The following is a 12,715-nucleotide window of genomic DNA, read 5'->3' on the forward strand; positions in this document are numbered from 1 at the left end:
CCCGCGTATGTTGAGTGCTCGCTCGACGCTTGTCCACGTAGAACGATGATTGGATGGCGTCAGCTGTCTGGGGATCGGAAGTCCGCACTTCCTCCCCGGCTTCGAACAACGCCCTGCAAGCCAAATAAGACGAAGCAGCCTCACCGTACGTAACAGTGAGGAGTCTGAATAATTGCATCGTGTCCTTTGGCTTGTCGCGCCACAGAATGCATTGCATCCAAGTGTCGGGCTCGGATACCCATACTTGACGGTACATCTTCACGATGTCGGCAGTTGCCACCACGGTTTGAGTACGGAAATCTAGCCAGATTCGGAATAAGTCAGGCTGGATCACGGGTCCTACGGCTTGGAGGTCGTTCAGCGAGATTCCCGTCGTCGATTTCGCGCTGGCGTCGAACACAACGCGTAGTTTTGTGGTAGTCGAATCTGGCTTGACCACGCAGGAGTGGGGAATCACGTAGCGTACTTTGGGGAGCTCCTCCGTTGATACTGGGCACATGTGGCCCAGCTCTTGGTACTCTCGCATGAACTTTCGATATTCTGCGTAGGTGGGCTCATGGCTGGCGAGACGTCTTTCTAGGGCTAGCAAGCGGCGTCTTGCTTGCCCCATTGAATCTCCTAGCTGGTTTAGCTCCCCCCGTAAGGGAATTTGTACGACATATCGTCCGTTCAAACCGTGGAGTCGGCGGCATCATTTGGGAGTTCTTCGATTCTCCAGAATCGTTCAAGGATCTCCTTCAAGTCATCGACGGACGTAGCTAGACAACTCTGTTCGTATAAGTCGGCTCAATTGTCGTCAGTAGACATAATCTTCACCCGTATTTGTTGAGTGATCGGGATTTTACTTCCCACGCCACTCAGCGTCAATCGTGCGGGTAGCATCCCTAACCCAAGACGTTTGGCCGCGTTCTTGGTGATTGCCTCGATCTGGCTGCCGGAATCGAGCACACATCGGATCCGTTGCCACATCCCCATGTTGTCCTGGATGAGTATCGCGACCGTAGCGAGTAGCACGTAGTTGTCCAGTAGCGGGATGTCTTCCGTTGGTGAAATGTCAACCGAGGCACGTCTTGATTGGCAAGAATCGGCAGCAGGATCACTCGATGAATTGGCGCCCGAAGGGGGGTCATTACCATCCTGTGGGGTGGATTCATCAGGACGAGGCGCAGGACAAGCACGATGATGCACGGAGCCGGAACGAAGCACGGAGCGGGATTTCCTCGGGATGTCGCGAGCACCAGGCGGCAAGTGGCAGGCACTGGGCGGCGCGGCAGCACGAGGAGGCACGGAGCAGGAACAAGAGGCGGCGCGAGCACCAGGCGACAAGAGGTAGGCACTGGAAGGCGCAGTAGCACGAGGAGGCACGAAGCGGGAGCGGCGATCCACGTAGCGGGGACGACTCGGCACGGCGCGAGCACCAGGCGGCAAGTGGCAGGCACTGGGCGGCGCGGCAGCACGAGGAGGCACGGAGCAGGACCGAGAGGCGGCGCGAGCACCAGGCGACAAGTGGCAGGCACTGGGCGGCGCGGCAGCACGAAGAGGCACGAAGCGGGAGCGGCGATGCACGTAGCTGGATCGACTCGGTACAGCGCGGGCACCAGGCGGCAAGTGGTGGGCACTGGGCGGCGCGGTAGCACGAGGAGGCACGGAGCAGGAACTGAGCGGCACGGTGATGTTAAAAGGAACAGAGTGGGCACATACCTGTACACAGCTTGCATGACTTGGCAAACCTTGGACACCGGGCGGCAGGCGACAGTCCCTGGGCGTTGCGGCAGCACGAAGAGGCAAGGAGCGGGAGCGGCGATGCCCGGAGCTAGAGTCACTCGGCACGGCGCAGGCACCAGGCGGCAAGCAGCGGGCACTGGGCGGCGCGGTAGCACGAGGAGGCACGGAGCACACACGGGGCACGAAGCGGGAACGGCGAGGCACGGAGCTAGAGTCATTCGGCACGGCGCAGGCACCAGGCGGCAAGCAGCAGGCACTGGGCGGCGCGGTAGCACGAGGAGGCACGGAGCGGGAGCGGCGAGGCACGAAGCTGGAGTCACTCGGCACGGCGCGGGCAACAGGCGGCAGGCAGCAGGCACTGGGCGGCGCGGTAGCACGAGGAGGCACGGAGCACACACGGGGCACGAAGCGGGAACGGCGAGGCACGGAGCACACACGAGGCACGAAGCGGGAGCGGCGAGGTACTAGACTGGAGCGGGGAGGCCCGAAGCGGGCGCGTGAGGGCACGGAGCCAGCAAGTCATTCCTATGTTAGCTTGGGGTGTGCGTGCAGCATGGTGTGGTGCTTCTTGCCACACACTTGGCACCTCCGCTCGCTAGGGCATGAATTGGCCGGATGTTCCTTCGAAAAGCAATTCATGCACTTTCGGCGGTCCATAATGTAGTTAATGGATTGCATTACGGACCGCGCGCGCAGTTCTGGGCACACGGTCGTGATGTGGCCCGCCTCGTCGCACGCGTAACACCGCCGCGTCCCAGCCCTCTGACCCCCCTTGCTTACCTTTGCAATGTTGCTGGTGGGAACAACGGCTGGCTGGGTTGCCGATGCCTTCCGCGCAGGCTTGGGGGCGATGACAGCGGGCTTCGGGGCGTCGGTTGCAGTCAGCACCGTCCGTGTTGCTCGCTGGTTTGTTCCACGCGCTCGATCCGTCCTGACCGCCGTATCCTCTTTGCGCTTGGGCTGGTAGTAGATCTTGTTTGCCAAGCCGTCCAGCTCCCCACGCAGCTCAACCCACGTAGGGATGAGATGCTGGTCCGCTCGCCGTGTCACGCTCGCAATGGTGTCAGCGTCCAGCTTCTCCATTACGAGCGCGACAATCAGCCCGTCTTCCACCACGGAGGTGGAGTCGTCAGCATCGGCGATCTGGCGGGCGGAGGCCACGGCCGTCTCCACCACGTCGATGATGCGCATCAGCGCGTTCGCCGATGGGGCACTCATCCGTGGCAGTTCTACAATCCTTCGAATGTGGCCCATAAATGCCACTCTTTTCTTGTAGAACCTCTCCTCCAGCTTGGCCAAAGCTTGCGTGAACGGCATTCCAGCGTTTTCGAATGCCTCACAACTATGCCTCGCGATGTCGCACCGCTCGAGGCACTTTACCAAGAAGGCGAACTTATCGGAGTCCTCCGTAAGCCCAGCCACGCGCTTCTCGAATCGGCTCGAGAACGCGGGCCATTCGGAGGGCGAACCCTCGAACTTGGGCAGTTCTATGCGAGGCAGGTGGTCTGCTCGCGATGGCTGCCCCGCCACCGTGGTGTCCAAAATGGACGGCTTGGAGGCGGCTCCCTCACGGCGCTTGGTTGCAGCCGCCATGGCTGCCGCATAAGCCTCCGTGAAGGGGCCCCTGCGCGGATGGGGGCCGGTGACACTTTCGACGCGCATCAGCGCGGCGTTCCCGTCCCGCCACAGGGACGCCAAGATGTCCACCTTCACGGCGGCCACCTCCGGTTTCATTTTCGCATCGAGGCTTGCGGCCACCTCCTTTACGCTGCCCTCTAGGGCGGTAAGTAGCCGCAAGGCCCCGGCCACGTTGCTTTCGTTATCGTTATTCATAACGTAATGTCGAGACAGAATTTTGCACTTTTGCACTTTTCACGAAATCACGTCGGGGTCACCAATGGATCAGCGTGAGCGTAAGTTCTGTTCGCACGGAGCGAAAAACCGGCACGAAGCACGAATACTAGCAATCACGCGGCGTTTTGAAGCGGCAGGGTTTTCGGAAGCAAGGCACGGGAGCCAAACTGCACGTAGCGGGAGTCAATATAAAATATCAATTTTATACTTCTTTGCTAAGAGCTTTATTTTCACGAAGTTGACGTGGCTTATCAAAGCAAGCGAAAACAGAAAAAAGAGGCCGTCGATCCGTTGATCGTCGGTTTTATAGTTAGAACGCCCCCCCTCCACTTGCTTACGCGTGGGAGAGTTGCCAGTAGCAAAAGCTCTCCCACGCACTCTCTCTTGTGACGTACCGGCACGCGCCCAGGTGGCAGCGGGAACTCAAAATTCCATGTCACGTCTACGTTTCTCCCGTCTCCATCCGTTTCCACCCCTCATTGGCCCACACTTTTCAAACGATGTGCAACACCGTTGATACGCTTAGCAGGCCATCCTACTCCCACCTTCGACCCCGGACTTTCGTACTCGCTCTTTTGGGACTTAGTCAATTTTTGAAATAGTTTTCATTTTTGCCAAACTTAAAGAAATAATGTCGATTTGATCAATGACCTTGTTGGTCATTCAAACTTAGTTGGTTCAATTTCAAACTTATTATAAAACTAATCAGATTAAACGTACTTAAAAAGCATGTCCATAATGCACTTGAAATGATTTCAGCACATTTTACAACGGAAATAAACATAGAAAAGAGATTATGCGTTCGATTCCATCATTTTCAATATGATTTACGTCCATGTATTTGAAAATAACAATGAAAATCAAATTCACACTTCGACCAGATTTTCAATCGCTCCGTGCCAAGCGAAACCGCCTACATCATTGTGGGATTTGGTTGTCCTGTGGACAAAGTTTATTGCGGGTGGATAAATTATTTTTATCACCGATTTTTCATGCAATTGTTGAATAGGCGAAACCTCAACCCCGTACAAAAAAAACATTATCAAATTAAAACAATTTTAGGACAGATAAACTTTCGCCACACGCGATTTCTGTTCAACGATCACACTTATTTTTGACCACCATAGTCTCAAACCCAAGCTCACAGTCAAGCTGTCAGGGGAGCGTTCAGTGATGGCAGCCGCCGTGACCGCTTGGTACGCGTCGAGTGCAGTGATAATAAAGTGCGTAAAATAGTGATGTTTTCAGTGTTATTTAGTGATCATTATCGTTAAGAGTGAAGATTTTGTACGTGGGCTTGCTTTGCGGTTCATATTCGGCCCGAAATTGGAAGTTGTAGTGTTGTTTACATCGCTACTCTTCCGCATGGTGAGGTACTGCTGCTGCTGGCGTCCGATCCGATCTCGAGGAATTCATCGGTGGAAAACGGAAAAAGATGAGTATTTTATCATATGTTATATTATTTATCCATGTTAAGTGTTTTATATCTCTTTTTATTTGCAGGAGCTGTTTTGTATGGAGTTGGTTTTGGCTACCACTTGACCTATGTGGGTCCGACGGCGTACCTCGGAATCGCGTTAAACTTGGCCGGATCACATTTCCAGTGTTATTTTGTGTGTTTAGTGATATTAAGTGAATTTTAATATTAAGAATAGTGTATATTAGCGTCGTTAATCAATTAAACAGAAAATAAATATATGTTGTGAACAATGTATGGAACTGGCGGACTTATGTTTGCATGATGACCATCACTACACAGGGTACTCGGGGGCCGCCATTACTGACCCATGCGCATGCGCAAAATCGCCCACGAGGGCATCTCAGACCCGCTGGTTGCGTGTCACAACCAGCGCCAAACCAGCGCCAAACCAGCGGGGTTTACAACATTTTTACGCGTCGCGTGACATTTTCTGCCTCCAGGGCGGTGATAAGCTGACATTCCAGCACGCGGTCCGGCACGTCACACGATCTTCCGGGTCGTGGAGGGGATTCGCATATTTGATGGTCGCACGGAGGACATCATCAATATGCGCTTATCGTATGATCGCGCGGAGGACGTAATTATTGTCGATCAATTATTTCCCACAACCACATATGTTGTTTGTTAGAATATTGTTGCAACGCAACAGGCTTTCTTTCCGCCGGCAGGAGAGATTAGACACACGTCTTTCTTGAACACTTCTATTTTATTTTAAAGAGTTAAAAAATTAAACGTACTTTCTCCGCTGCCCGAAATGAAAGACCCGTTTGTCATCTCCGGTGCATCTTTTATCGCTTTCGCATGCGTCACGCGACAACCTCGGCCCTTGACCTTTTAGCCGAGTTTCGGGATCGGGCGTTGCCCCATTCCCGATCAGCTGTGATCGCCGCTGTCCGCCCTCACTCATACGCCTACGCGCCACTGCACCGACTCTATGCGATCTATGGGAGCGATCCCGCAGCGCCCTCTTTATGTCATCATTAGAACTATTTCGATCGGACCGTTGCAATACACAACACTGCCCCCCAAGTGCTTGAAATAGCTCAAGCACTTTCCGTCGGTCCGATGTCGAGCAGCGCTATTTTGACAGCCGGCCTCTCTAGTATTTTTCCGCTCGCTAGCCGCACGTGTACCCGTCGAACTTGTTTATCCTTTGATAGTTCAGCCTTTACGATAATTCCCTTCGGCCAGCATCCTCGTGGTAAATTGTCGTCTACAACAACCACTACGTCGCCCTCCTTCAGTGGATTTACTTTGCCAAACCATTTCGTTCGTCTGGTGAGTGTTGGCAGGTACGATAACACCCATTTCTTCCAAAATTTATCGGCGTGTAGCTGTGAGGCTTTCCAGTTGTTCCGTAGTGCTTCCGGCGCATCGTCGAATGTGGTTAGCGGTTTTACTCCCGATGATGAGCCCAGTAGAAAGTGGTTCGGGGTCAGGGGTTCATCTTCCTCACTATCCAGAGGTACGTGGGTTAGCGGGCGTGAGTTGACTATGTGCTCCACTTCAGTCAACCAGTTAACGAGGGTAGCATCCGTTGGTGTTCGTGTCAGCTGGATATTATTCAGTGTTTTCTTCACTGACTGCACTAGCCGCTCCCATGCGCCGCCGAAATGTGGTGATGCTGGTGGGTTAAAAACCCATTTAGTATCACGGAGGTTTATCTCGTCGATCAACTGATCCATGTTCACCTTGTCAATCGCTTCCTTCAACTCACGGCTTGCGCCGTTAAAGTTAGTGCCCCTGTCGGAAACGATCTCTATCGGGGTCCCTTTGCGCGTGAGGAAGTTTCTTAGTGCCATGATGCAGCATGATGTGTTAAGTGAGTTAACCACCTCGATGTGGATTGCCCGGACCGTCAGGCATGTAAACAGAACTCCCCAGCGCTTTTCTGTTTTTCGGCCGTTAACCACTGTCATCGGTCCGAAATAATCGATCCCGGTGAAGGAGAACGGGCGGCAAAAGGCTGCCAGTCGCGCGGTGGGTAAGTCGCCCATCATTGGAGGGTCGGGTAGAGCACTACGAACTTTACAAAACATGCATTTGCTTCTTACCCGATGACAGGCACTCCGCAACGCCGCTATATCATATTTTTTCCGAACCTCGTTCATCACGGTCTGATGATTGGCGTGTCTGTAGCGGCGGTGGTAATCATCGATCACTAGGTCCGTGAGATGACCGTTCTTTGGGAGAATGATTGGCCGCTTGGTTTCCTCGTCTACTTGCTGACAAGCATCAATCCGGCCTTTTACCCTAAGTATTCCCTTTTGGTCCATATATGGGCTCCTTCGGTAAAGAATACTTGATTTTTCAATTATTTTTTCACCCTTTTTAGCTTGTGATGTTTCGCTGAGGCGGTGATATTCCTCTGGGAACGCTTGCCGTTGTGCCTCTCTGATGATCGATACTTCGGCCAATTGCAATTCCGTGTGAGTTAGATGGCCGCGCTCACGAGCGGCTTCCGGTGCACGTAAGTTCATGATGAAGCGCCAAACTAACGCGACTGACCGATGAAGCCTTGTCCAGCGAGAAAAGCGATCGAACTCGATGCACGGCTCGACGGCTTGATGCACGGTGACGGTGTGGCGTTTCTCTTCTTCCGTTGTCAGGTGCGTCATCCTTTCTATTTCCCACTCGTCCTGTGGTCTATGTAGGAATGATGGTCCAGCAAACCAGCGGCTGGTTGTAAGATGTTGGTCCAGCTTGGACCATTTGGTGCAGTCGTCAGCGATATTCGACTTAGTCGAAACCCACTGCCACTCGTCGGGTTTAGAGTCAGTCAATATTTCGCCAACTCTCTGCGCTACGTACGTGCTGTAGCGCCGATGATCGGAGTTGATCCAGCACAGCACGTCCCTAGAATCCGTCCAGAATATCCTTCGGTGAACTGGGATACGATGACTTTCGCTGAGGGCTTTTGCTAGCCGGAGCCCGATGACTGCTGCTTGTAGCTCCAGCCGGGGAACGGAGACGTACTTAAGCGGAGTTACTCGGGTTCGTCCTCCGATCAGAGCTACCTCTATCCCTTCACCTGCCTGGAATCGGAAGTAGGCAACCGCTCCAAACCCATCTTTGCCGGCATCCACGAACACGTGAAGTTCGAACACGTGATGATGAACGAGAAGATCCGGTCCTGACAGCAACATGGAATTAAGTGAAACGCCATTCACCGACGCAGCAGCATCCCACACTACGCGAACCTTGCCTGGCTTGTTGGGGTTGACCACTGGGAAGATCGGAAGGTACCAGGTGCGAGGGTGCTTTGTTACTTTTTCGCTTTCCAGCAGCTTCCGAATGTAACCTTTTCCCAGGTGGTCTGAGATAATTTGGTTCATCCTGTCGCGCAAGAATGGTTCGCGTTCCATACGTCGTTCAAGGCAGTCAATACGCCATGAAGGCCATTGAACGATTATTGGGGAGCTTGACATCATCAAATCGCCAGAGCAGTCCTGTCTCGAAGCGATCTTTAGCTAATCTGGTCAAGCTGTGGAGAAGATCTGTTGCCCGCTGCTCGTTTTTGCAAAGAAGTCGAGAATTAGTATATTTCGGACTTTCTAATTCGAAACTTTCTTTCAGCGCGACATCCATGCGAGCTTCCAAGTCGTCACATTCGCACAGACTGATGTGGTTAACACTTAGCTGTTGAGGCTGTCCACCTCGTAGGCCGCAGCTACCGGATAGTACCCAACCCAGGCGGGTCTCGATTGCTATTGGCTCCTCCGCCGCTCCTTCCACTGCCTGCAGCGGGCGCATTAGGAAGGCACTGGAACTTCCGATTAGGATCCGTGGTTTTGCGCTGTGATATGATGCAACTGGCGCCGCCGACAGATGAGGATATCTGCTCACCAGTTTCTTCATGCTCACAGATTGCGAACACAAATCCAATTTGTCGACACTGCGTACGCTAGGTATCCAGTACTTTTTATCCTCTGGTCCGGCGCCGGATACCTCGATGGCTAGCTCTACTGATCCCTGCTCCGTTCTCTGCTGACCGCCCGTCCATTTAAGACACATAGGTCCTGGTCGACCTTCCAGACCAATTTCTGTTAGTAAATCATGCTCGATCAGATTTACTTTAGAACCGTCGTCGAGCAAGGCAAATGTACTTAAGCTTCCACCCGGTCCGTGTATCTTAATCGGAAGGTACTTCAGCAAGGCGCCTCCTTCTGCTAGGTGTGTCATTTGGGCTACTTCCGGTCGAGGTTTCGATTCACCCGTGGAGTGGAGTGCTCGATTATGCTTGAGTGTGCAGCCTCCTTTACCACAGGGTTGTATGATCCGGCAGGCTGAAGAGTGAAACTTGAGACAGCTCTTGCACAGCTTGTTTCTTTTCACATGTTCCCACCTTTCGGTAACCGGCATGGCCCAGAAAGCTTCGCATTGCAGTAGCGACATGCAATTGCCTTCCTCGCACGGACATTGCGTCTTCACCTGCTTCGCTTTGGAGTCTCCCACGGTATGAACGTTGATCCGTGCGACGTGCTTTTTTTCCTCGTGGGGCGAGCGATAAGTGGAGGTAGGTTTTGTAACTATCAGTGACGCGTTTTTTATTTGTTTCATCCACTTACCGAACTCTTCTAGTGTCACAGTCTTTAGCGTCAGACTATGAAGGCCCCATAGCAATTTTACCATTCCGGGAAGGCGTTCGACCAGCTCCTGCAGGATCGGACCATCGAAACGGTTTTCGACGCCACTCGTTCGCACCGTTGAACAAATCTCCTCGACGATCAGTCCGAAGTCGATGAGCGTTTCGACCTTATCCGCCTTCGGTTGTGGAGCTTTTCTTATTTGGTCCAGTAGTGAATCCACGATTATCTCCGGTCGCCCGAACATCGTTTGGAGGGTGTCCATAACTTCTTTCAGATTCGCCGCATGCCGCAGGCGACACTGCACAGCCTTTAGTGCTTTACCTTTAAGGGCCTGCTGCAAACGTAGAATATTTTCTCCGCTGGAGTACCCGCACATCCGCGTGGTTTCGTTGTAGCTGGCTAGAAACATCGGCCACTCCTCCGGGTTGCCGCCAAAGGCAGGAAGTTTGCCGGAAACCGCTTGTCGCGCCGACAGTTGAGCTCGGCTTGGTTCACCATCTGCCGACTGGTACATCACCGTCGAACTTGGTGGATGGTTCCAGGTCAAGGTTTCACTTCCCCTGGGCTCCATTTCTTCGCCATTTTGGTCACCGGCCATTTTTTGCGACGTGGCCTGCAAGATGCGTTGGAGCTCTTCGTTGTTGGCATCGATCGCCATTTTGAAGATTTTTGAAATCTCCTTTATCATCGTGTCGTCCATTTTAGATGGTCGGAGCGATGATGATGCTGCGGTTGGATTCTCCGGTGTCGGGGAACGCAGTGTGAAGGGGGTCCCGGGAGCCAGATCCGCCGTAGTTTCTTCCCCTGGCACGATGCACCGTGCACATTGCCAGTCCCGGCTGAATACGGAGTCGTCCTCGTTCACGCATCGCAAGTGGTACCATACGCCGCATTGGTCGCAAGTTACCACGCCGTCCCTCGTCGTACCGGAGCACACACCGCACTTTTCTTCTTCCATTCTATTCTTACTGTCTTGTCTTCGCGCACTGCACTTACTTCCGCACGCGATTTGCACTATGCTGCCCACTGATCGTGCCGTCGGGTCGAGCAAGCGCAAGTTTATGATCTTCTTCTACTTTTCTTCGCACACCGCCGTCGCTGCCCACTAGTCAGGTGCCGTCGGGTCAGCCACGCGCGATTTTTAACTCCTGCGCGATACCGCTCACTGGTCACTTTGCCGTCGAGTCGGCACGCACGAAATTTATGCTCGCGAAAGAACTTATGTAGGGGTGGATGGGGTAATACGCACCCCTTAAGAAAAACTATAAAATTTTCTATTAAGTTGGCTCTTGATTGTTGATTTTATCACTGAATAGGATTCATAAAGGTTCAAACTAGTTACCAGTTGAAGAATGTTTGCTTTTTTAGCTAAGAAAATCGTAATTTTTTCAGTTTTAAAAAAGTTCAATTTTTGATCGATCTGTATCTGGTTGAGGCAAAACGCACCTGTGCTAGGGGTAATACGCACCCCAACAAAGGGGCAATACGCACCACAACAAAGGGGCAATACGCACCATAACAAAGAGGCAATACGCACCACAACAAAGAGGCAACATCCAACGTCAAATAAAGATAGTTTGTTTACAAACTGGTGCATTTTACCCCGACATACTGGGTGCATATTGCCCCCATTCATAGTTGAACACATTTTCAACTAAAATATGAGTAAATCTGTATTTTTTCCGAAATTTTCATGAACAGTCTCAAGCACTGATTCTCAATTCACTAAATTTCGTATTCCTCGTGGGTAAATATAGGTTTTTGCACTTAATATTCCTTAGCGGAATGGTACGTCACATTATAACAAAAACTGTCTGAGCTGAGAATGATTTTGTTTTGCGTTTATTTCGCGTTTCTGTTGATGTAGAGCTGCCAAACTCACAGGGTGACCATATTTTAGATTGATCTTACAGGGTGACTACTTTTTACGCGTAAAAAACTCGTCTTTCAAGGGAAATTGGAAGGGGTGCGTATTGCCCCAGGGGTGCGTATTACCCCAGCCACCCCTAGAAAGTTTAATTTTTTAAAATGTTGCAACGCAACAGGCTTTCTTTCCGCCGGCAGGAGAGATTAGACACACGTCTTTCTTGAACACTTCTATTTTATTTTAAAGAGTTAAAAAATTAAACGTACTTTCTCCGCTGCCCGAAATGAAAGACCCGTTTGTCATCTCCGGTGCATCTTTTATCGCTTTCGCATGCGTCACGCGACAACCTCGGCCCTTGACCTTTTAGCCGAGTTTCGGGATCGGGCGTTGCCCCATTCCCGATCAGCTGTGATCGCCGCTGTCCGCCCTCACTCATACGCCTACGCGCCACTGCACCGACTCTATGCGATCTATGGGAGCGATCCCGCAGCGCCCTCTTTATGTCATCATTAGAACTATTTCGATCGGACCGTTGCAATACGCAACAAATATATTGTAACAAGCATTATAAATTTTATGTTATCATACCTTGCGCAGCTTGCAAATTACCAACTCTTTTCCTCGACGACACTGTGTCTTTCATAAAAGACATTTGGTCCAGATATTCATCATTCCACAAGGGTTGGCTTGTTTCTGCTGCACCTGACCCAGTTGGCTCGTTTTGTTTTTGTTTTTTGGTGTAGGTGTCCCTCATATATCTCCATCTATTCCTTCCTGCTTCGTCTAAACAAATAAACAGTAGAGTTTAAAAAATATCTAATATTAAATTTTATTTTCTATCATATTAGGTTTTTGTCAACCGGAATAAGCTACCGGGCGTTGGCATTCACGTTTAGAATACGGTTTCGAAAATAATTTACGAAACGTGCGATGCCATATGGGACACACTACATGAAGAATTTATGCCGTTCCCAACAACCGCAGCACTCAAGCAGGTCTCACAAATGTTCTACGAACGATTTGGTTTTCCTAATTGTGTTGGCGCCATCGATGGAAAACACATCAGGATAAAATGTCCTAACAATAGCGGGTCTAATTTTTTTAACTATTAAATTTTTTTTTCGATACATTTACAAGCTGTGGCTGATGCCGACAGACGGTTTATTTTTGTAGATATTGGAGATTATGGCAGACGAAGTG

The 12,715-nt window shown here is 51.4% G+C and overlaps 1 pseudogene; it reads left to right on the top strand.

The window, feature by feature from the left end:
• The first annotated feature begins 4,752 nt into the window (after positions 1–4,752).
• LOC131292359 (uncharacterized) lies at positions 4,753–6,991 on the top strand (annotated as a pseudogene).
• Positions 6,992–12,715: the final 5,724 nt, after the last annotated feature.

This window comes from Anopheles ziemanni (genome assembly GCF_943734765.1).
Source record: "Anopheles ziemanni chromosome X unlocalized genomic scaffold, idAnoZiCoDA_A2_x.2 X_unloc_5, whole genome shotgun sequence".
In the NCBI taxonomy this organism is placed as follows: domain Eukaryota; kingdom Metazoa; phylum Arthropoda; class Insecta; order Diptera; family Culicidae; genus Anopheles; species Anopheles ziemanni.